Raw genomic sequence first — 8,839 nt, forward strand, 5'->3', positions numbered from 1 at the left:
AGTCGTAGAAGATCCGCAGTGTTGGATAATATCTTGGATTTTATTAGTCGTAGCATCCCTGACCGGTTTCAACGGGTCAAAAACAGGAAATTGCATATTGCAAGCTGCTGACATAGTCTAACGACCAGCTTGAAATTGAGGTTTGATTTGTAGTTATCATTCAGTAAGCGAAAGAATGTTTACTTCCGGACTGACGCATGTGAATCCAGAAGGCTGTTACTGAGCCAATGCCTAACCAGTTTTATTGTTATTATTTTAATTTAAGGAGCTTCAATATCTGAAATCAGCGATGACCGCAGTCTTTTCCAATGCCGGTATCTGGTCAACGCTCTCCCGGTGCTGCAAACATTGAGTTATAAGAAGCTCCTAGGAAAAGACAATCTAAGGGCTAGTTGCTAGATTTAAATCCGGTATCTCCTTTTTATCCCTTATTTACCTTAATATTTTTATTTCTTGTTATTACTCAATCCTTTGATTTAATTGAATTAAAAACCAACAACAAATGTTATTATTAAATCATTGAATGCGTGGCATTTCGTTCTTTGATTATTTCTAAGGAAATCCTGCCATTTTACCCACAATAAAAATATTATCTCATGTTCTTTCTCATAATATGCTTGAGCATTATTTTAATTTAAGTAAAAGTAATTGTTCTGCATTTGGAAGAACTATTTCATTAAGTCCAATTTGGTTTTAATGAACCTAAAAAAAAATTTGATAGTGGGCACTAATGAATGAAAATTTAACTTAATTCTGGAACATGAGTCCCCTAAGAATAAAAACAAATACAAAAAAAAATGGCCCAATAAAAATAGCTTACAAAAATAAATAATTAACAACTTAAATAATGTAGTAATTTAGTAGTACAAAAATAAATAATTAATAACTTAACTTAAATAATGTAGTAACTTAGTAGTACAAAAATAAATAATTAATAACTTAACTTAAATAATGTAGTAATTTAGTAGTACAAAAATAAATAATTAATAACTTATAATGTAGTAATTAATTGAACAACTAATATTTTAAGATAATTTATACGAATTTCACCAATTCAGAAATTATTTGCATTTTAATTGTCACAAAATTTTAGACAAAATAAAGTTTGAAGTTGTCCGGAACTCCCCCAGTTGGTCTACCTGTAATTTAATCAAAGTGCCCAGGAGAAATGTATTTTATATAAAGGACAAGAAACTCTAGGGAATCCCAGGTATTAGGGAATACCAGAAGTTTTCAATTTAAAATATTTAGAATTTAATTAATAAATTTCTCTCTACCCATTTTCCATAGGCGTATTTCTAATTTATATTCTGAGAATTTTATACATATTTATAATCTTAAAATAAACTTATTCTCTTATCTTTCTTAGAAATTTACTACATTAGTACTCAGCAGTGTTCTTGCCTTGTTATTGTCCAGTGCTGTTCAGTATGTCAGTTCCTCACAAGCGTCGCTTTCTTGCTTTATTCATAAGTAAGTTTTGTTTTGTTTTATACATGGAGATATGACCAGATGGAAAATGAAAATTAGAACTTGCTAAGTTCATAATACATAGTTTTATTTGAACGAACAATTATTTGAAAAACTAATATTTTAAGACACTTTTTATGAATTTTTTGCCAATAAATTTAAAAATGCTTTTACGTTTCTCTGCTAAATTAAAATTCTAAAGGGAATTCCTATACTGTAAGGCGTCTTCTGAAATTTCCACAAGGCCTGTATTTTTTGAATATTCAAACCTACAACACCCTACGTTATTACCTATGTTAAGGTACTACTGGTGATGAACTAAAAGGCATAATGAAATAGTGTGCAGCGGTCAGATAAAGGTCGAGGAACTTTCCTTTACATAACCATTTCCACAATTACATCAGCCCAGAAGATTCTAAAAAAGACTGCTGCAGGCTTGTACCTAATGCAAAAGTATTAAATAGGAGCATGAACTGTGGATTCTGCTTTTAGAAGATTTTTAGTAGAATTATTTTAAAAGTAAAAATGGATTTGAAACAGTGAGGATCTAATTTAAAATAAACTGCTAAATTTTGTATTTTTTTGGTAAAATATTACTAGGGAAAAAGTATGCTTTCAACCGTTAACGGACACCTGCTGCTGGTATTTGGTTGGTGCTTTAAGATCAACAAACCTTGACAGTGCCTGCTTGAATGCTTCACCAATACAGTGTAACCAATCTTAATGGGCTATCACTTCCGCTAGGCGTACTATTCACGCAATCTTCATTCCTATATATGCAGCAACAATTATGGTCAGCAGTGGTATTAATTTGGTTTAAGATGGTTGTTGTTGGATAATGTTCAGCAAAAAATGAAATAGAAGAAAATGATTTCTTCGACGTAGAATTTATAATGTTATGACTTATTTGTGTGTACACTCTAAAGATAAAGTTTTTATATATTTATGTCGAACAAAAGAAGAAGTGATATATATGACAGACAAGAATATATCGATGTAGGAAGCTACCGAGTGGTGGGAGAAATGTGATACAAAAATAAATCGATAATGTTGAAGGAGGTAGGAGGAGTTAATAACGCTACTCAAACTCATTAGAGTTTCTGTCACAACTTTGAATAAAGCTTGTTATTCGTTTTATGAATAACACAGCCAATCATTTGATTATTTCTTCGATTTTTTTTAATTTAATGAATACTAGTTTTTGATTTTGCATGTTTGCGCAGATGAATTAGATGTTTGAGTTCTGATTGTATGTCTGACTCATACACTCTAATATATGAAAACAAATTTTTAATATACTTAGGCGCTAATGGCCGCAGCATTTAAGGCGCCCGTTCAAAATAATTTTGAAATAAAAATTCCAGCTCTGCGTACAGGTTGATTCAAAAATTTATTTATTTATTCTTTTAGTGTGCTTGGAGCTTACTGCTTACTATACATCAAGCATTTTTGAAAATTTAAGGATATGCAGTTACTTTCCGTTGTCATGCAATGTTACCCGTGCTTAGAAAATTCCCTCTGTCTCCGGATTTCTGTTTTATTTTCTTTTACTAGATCAATTTGGACTCAACAACAATGAGTCCATCAAATTGTAGCACAAGTTATAAAACGATTCATCCAAGTTCACTAGCAATGCCTTTACACTCTTCCCCTCCAAGATATTCTGAAAAAGGACTCCTCTAGGTGAAAAGGAAATGCAAGAATAAGACTCCCACTAATATCTACTCTGGTTCTCCGAGGAAATCCTAGACAGAAGCGGGCAGTTGGTGTTAACCACACTCTGAAGCCAATAAAACCCCTTTCCACAATGCCCCAAATGTCCTGAGGAAGGAAACCAGACTTACAAGAGATGATTTGGAAGAAGTTAGGGACTCACCAATCGCTGTGGCCAACAAATCCTTTACATTCAACGACTTCCAAGACACTCTGAAGAAGTTTCCTCAAATTGAAAGACACTGGAAGGATGCTAATCTTCTTCTTCCCATGGTGCTACAGTCCTATAGTAGGACCTGGACCTCTTTCAAGAGAGAGTGCCACTCTTCCCTGTCTTCGGCTTTTAGGCACCATCTTCTAACACCCACCTTTCGCAGATCTCTTTCTACGTCATCCAACCATCTTATCCTGGGACGACCTCTACGTCTTGCGCCCCCCGGGTGTCCATATAGTACTTTTCTCGGAACTCGGTGATGGGGCATCCGTTCAGCATGGCTGAGCCACCTCAGTCTGCCTTATTTGATACAAGAAACTATGTCGGGTTCTCCGTATAGTTTCTTTAGTTCTTCGTTCTTTCGGAGCCTCCATTCACCGTCAATGTACACCGGGCCGTAGATTTTTCGCAATACTTTTCGCTCCCATAACCTCCAGCATATTCTCACATTCTTGTGTCATTGCCCAAGTCTCGCTACCGTACATCACTACCGGCCTTATAAATGTTTTATAAATAATAATTTTCGCCGGACGTGACAAATTCTCAAACCGTAAAACTTTTTGTAACGCATACAAACACACCTGTTCCCTGAAGTTACTCTTCCTCTTATTTCAGCGGTTATGTCACAATTTGCTGTCAGTACGGAGCCAAGGTTCGTAATTGAATTTGTAAGGTATAATTGAGTATCTGAACTTGCTCTTCTCGTTGACTCTGGAGCCTTGAGGTGCGCATAAGCTTTGTCTTCTCTTGGTTTATCTCCCTTGACCTAGCAATAATTAACACGTCATCCGCATATACCAAGTGTTGGGGCATCCTGTTGTATATGGTGCCCACCCTGGTTCGTCCTTATGACTCTTTTGGCCATTTCCAGGCATATGTTGAATATCAAGGGAGAAAGCGGGTCGCCTTGTCTCAATCCTCTTTCAATGGAGAAGCTCTCAGACAGCGGGTTTTGTAGGAAGGATGCTAACGCTAATTTAAATTCAATTTCCTATCCGAGGAACCCTCAGGAAGGGTGGAATTGGCGGATAACTGCCCAGTCATGCATTTCGCACCTCTTCCTTCGGCGCACTCAGAAAGAATAACTCAATTCTCCTGTTTGATTATTTCATAGAATATCGGCGGTACACCATGCACCAAAAAATAGTGCAGACTGTTGTGGCGCAACAGTTACGGAACTCTCATGTAGAGTATTAGCTACATTGGCTGCTGGAGGTTGTTGGTGTTATTGCGGGTGAGTTGGTTTTTAAAGTCATTGTAAGATTTACCTGCAGAACGGTGGATCCTTAGTTTTACTGACGGATTGCAGCAACTAAGATGGAGCTCATAGTTGGATTGCAGCATCCACATTGAACGTACATGGGACTGTTTTCCTCTATACCCTTCCCTTTGCGTAATACAATTGTTAAGTTTTTGTTTTTAAATAGAATGAACCCGTCTGGACGTACGGTATTGAACTGTGGGGTTCAACGAAACGCTCCAATCTTCAACGAATTCAATTGCTTCAGTTTAAAATTCTCCGCACTATCGTTATCGCTCCATTTTACGTCTCAAATCTAACTGTCCACACAGACTTGGAAATTCCGTTTGTAGGTCAGGTTGTTTTCATCAGAACTTGCACTCTCATTCCAATCCTCTTGTCCGCCATTTATCCTCTCATCACCATCCAGATCATCCTCCCAGACGATTAAAACGCCAATGGCCTCGCGATTTTCTCTCTTCTGAAGAGAGTAGCTAATCCTGGAGACGACTTAGGGAATGTTATCACTGGGTAGTGAGTTTGTAGTGGTGTCAGTTATTTTTTTTTTTTTTTTTTTTGGCGCATCAACAGCTGAGGTCATTAGCGCCTGGAGCTTTTTCCAGTGCACTGCCGGCCTCCGGACAGTGTTCTCTCGTTACAGACAACACTGTCCATCACCGGACAGTGAGCTGTAAGAAGCTCCTAGGAAGAGAAAATCTAAGGGTCAGCTGCTGGATTCGAACCCGGGACCTCCGCGTGGGAGTCCAGTATGCTAACCTCATAGCTAATCCTTTCCCTGTGTGTGTGTCAGTTATTGTCATTGTCACTTATAGCGTGTCTAGCGCTGGCATAACTTTACAAATAAATTAAAAGAAATAGAATGAATAGATAGTGTAAATAAATATAGTGAGGCACAATTTAACCACATTGTCAAAAGGTCAAGAAGAAATCAAAAAAAGCCATTCAAATGATCAATTTGAAAGAAGGATTTAATACATTTTTGGACTCTGAACGAAGTTGCTGGTTTCTAGTTTCACAAAGATATTTGTTATAATTTACAAAGATAATAGTAAAGAAAAAGGAATAAGTGTTGGTGAATAGGATTTGCAATCTAGAGAATCCGAGTTCGAGCCCTAGTATTAAGCATTCCTTATCCTAGGAGATTCTCGTACATTCAATACTGGGATGAAAAAAGGTTGATATTTAAAAAAACTAAATTAATTTAGAATAATTTAATACTGAAAATTTCGTTATGGTGGTTGATTTAATTTTTATTGGATCATACCTTCTTTTTAATTTTTTTAATCTCAAGAGCACTGTTCTTGACAACCAGAACAAAAGATCGACCTTAGTAAAGCGATTGGTATTTTCCCTATCTCACTCGACAAATTTCTCCAAGCCCTTTGTTCCATCCCATCTAACTCACAGTGAAAGCACTTTCTACTAAAAATGTAATGCACCTTTCCTTCAACATTGAAAAGAATAAATTACTTTACATGTATTTTTATAGATATCGTTCAATTTTATCCACGATAAACTGCTTGTAATATTTATTTTTTGACAGGTTTTGAATTATTATTTATATTCAATTGATTCCTCGATATTTTTGTAAGAAAATTTTTACTTTAGTTCCTACCTTCAACGTTTTGTCGCAAAGTAATCAAGACAGAAACTTTGTCCTTCATATCTCCTTTGTTCCCTTCTCGTACTGTTACCCTTTTGAAAGTACTACGGTTTGTCTACAGGTCTGAACATAACCAAAGGAACGTTTTCCCTTTCCAAGGTCTTCCATTCATGCGGGTAACACATCCCACAATAAACAACCATTAAATGCTCCATAGATAAAAAGCTTCGGTCATTTACAAAATCCTACGCAGAAAAAAGGGGATTGTAGTAACTGCTACGTCTATTTCAGCCATTTTTTTTTTTTTAACTGGACACGGTTGGTAAAAGATAAAACAAAATAGTAGTTGTTCATTCTTTTTGGAGACTGATTCATAGTTTCAATAGAATGAAAAAATAATTGCCATTTCAAATGTGATACGTACATTTATTCTGCCGAGCTTTCGACCTAGGGACTAGGTCATCTTCAGGGCTGTGGAACATATTTACAGATTGTTAACAATGATTCTATTAAAATGAATATGTATAATATAACGAAATTTACAAAAATTATTTACCTAGTTTACAAAGTAATATTTTTTACATTACAGGGTTGGTGTGTCTTCTGTCTTGTCTGTTCATGGACTGAGTGTGATCGGTCTGTGTGTGGATATGTGTTAGGTTGTGTGGTAGTCAGTGTTGCCAATTGTCAAGTATTTTGTAGGTAAGTTTGCGTATATGTTGTTTAAATTGTTAGTGTCTGTTTTGAAATTTAAACTGTTTTCTGTCTTAGTTATGTATATCAATTCTAGCAAATGAAAACAAAGTATTTATATTCATAAATTCCTCGATCGAAGAGCTTCCAATATCAGAAAAATTTGTCTCCCTTATTTCAAAATTAACCGTTATGTCTCTTTAAACTTTTTATCAGCATAACTAACACTTCCATTTGGTCACTTCGACAAACAATGCATCATCTTCAGTAAGTCATTTCCAAAAATTGACAATATTCATACAAAACTAGCTCTTATAATGTTTTAAAAATTTTAAGTAAAGATAGAATATAAAGATTTTTTTGTTTGTTTTGTATTTTCTTCTGATTATTCAGCGGAATTAATAGGTTTCCCTCAAAGAGGGTATTGGTGTAGAATATTGGAGAAACTGTATCGATTTCACCCACCGAGAAATAAACGTTTAGTTTTGCAGTAAGGTAGATTCAATGTTAAACTTTGTACGGTGTAAAAGAAATTTAAATTAAATATTCTCTGTTAATTGTGTTTTAAAAATATCCAGAATCTTGGCGTTTCCAGACTTCTTATTGTGCAATCATGACAAATTTTCTTCTATCTTACGATTGTTTCTGTTCTTGTGATATATCGTAAATGCAGGTAATGGAGTTGTGGCTTCTAGATTTTACTGCCCAAGTTTTACTGGCAAAAGTCCACGATGCCTGGTTCTTTTCTTTTCGTATTTAAAACAAACTAGAGTTGCAATATAGTTATAAATTATACTTTTATAAATATTCCACGTCATAAGTATAAAATTACATTGGCCAGGACTCCAGAACAGTTTTCTATAATAAATTGTCAATTACAGATTCATAGTTGTGCAATGAATAAGCTAAATTTAGCAAAAATTGGGAACAATTCATACGTAAATACTAAAAACAGAAAAATCTACTGACAAGTATTACTTTCAGTACTTGGATATTAATGAAAACAAATTTAAATTCAATCAATACTCTTAGTGTTGATTCATAGTTAATAATAATGATTTAAGTATAGACGTTGAATCAATACTTAATTCTAAATATAACTATCTTTATAGAAATCTAAGCACTCTAGGATTAGAAGAGAATTATTTAAACTTTAATTGTAACATTAAAAAGATAAGAATAATAGTTCAATTACGTTTAGCCAGTTTAACAAAATTTACTTTATATTTCATTTTGAATTTGATAACAGCAATATTTGTATAATTTGTAGTATGATGATGATGTTTGAATCTCCTACATTAAATCTATTTAGAACCAATCTCCTACGAAGTAATGATACTGAAAGATCTTTGCATGACTGCTACCAACAATTATTAACAATTAATTCGATTAAAAATATTGATCAATATTTAACTTTGTATGTCAGGCAATAAGATGTAGAAGTTTTATTTTTAAATGATTGGTAGGTTAATTATTTCTTTTAAATATTTTAAATATTAAATTCATTTAGTTTTATGATGCATTCTTATTTTTAAGTTTGAATTATATATTTATGTCAGAAGTTCAGTTTACTATTTATGTTTATTATTGGAGATTTAATCAAAGATTCTATTCTGTTACCTATGATGGATATCTTTTCATGTATTATTATTATTTCATTATTATTAGTATTAGTATTAGTATTGAATTTCTAGGTTAAATAAATAAATAAATAATAAATAGTTAATAATAATGAATTGGCCAATCAGAGGTTAGCTTTTCCAAGAACAAACCCAAAATAATTGTTGTGATAAATAAACTCCCTAGTGATTATTCCTACAGACGCTGATCGCCAGAAATTCATTTGTAACCTGTCATTTGTTAAAAATGAAAGCTATTCATCAGG

General features: G+C 33.8%; 1 long non-coding RNA gene across 1 annotated transcript; it reads right to left on the bottom strand.

Annotated features, from left to right (window-relative positions):
• Positions 1–5,192: 5,192 nt before the first annotated feature.
• On the bottom strand, positions 5,193–6,941 carry LOC141453290 (uncharacterized). Its single transcript, XR_012457924.1, has 2 exons — positions 6,818–6,941; positions 5,193–6,732 (listed from the first exon to the last, which is right to left on the bottom strand). It is a non-coding gene; the product is annotated as an uncharacterized lncRNA (long non-coding RNA).
• Between the last annotated feature and the right edge of the window lie 1,898 nt (positions 6,942–8,839).

This window comes from Rhodnius prolixus, unplaced genomic scaffold, assembly GCF_049639745.1.
Source record: "Rhodnius prolixus isolate KJV_2025 unplaced genomic scaffold, Rpr scaffold_3, whole genome shotgun sequence".
NCBI classification, from domain to species: domain Eukaryota; kingdom Metazoa; phylum Arthropoda; class Insecta; order Hemiptera; family Reduviidae; genus Rhodnius; species Rhodnius prolixus.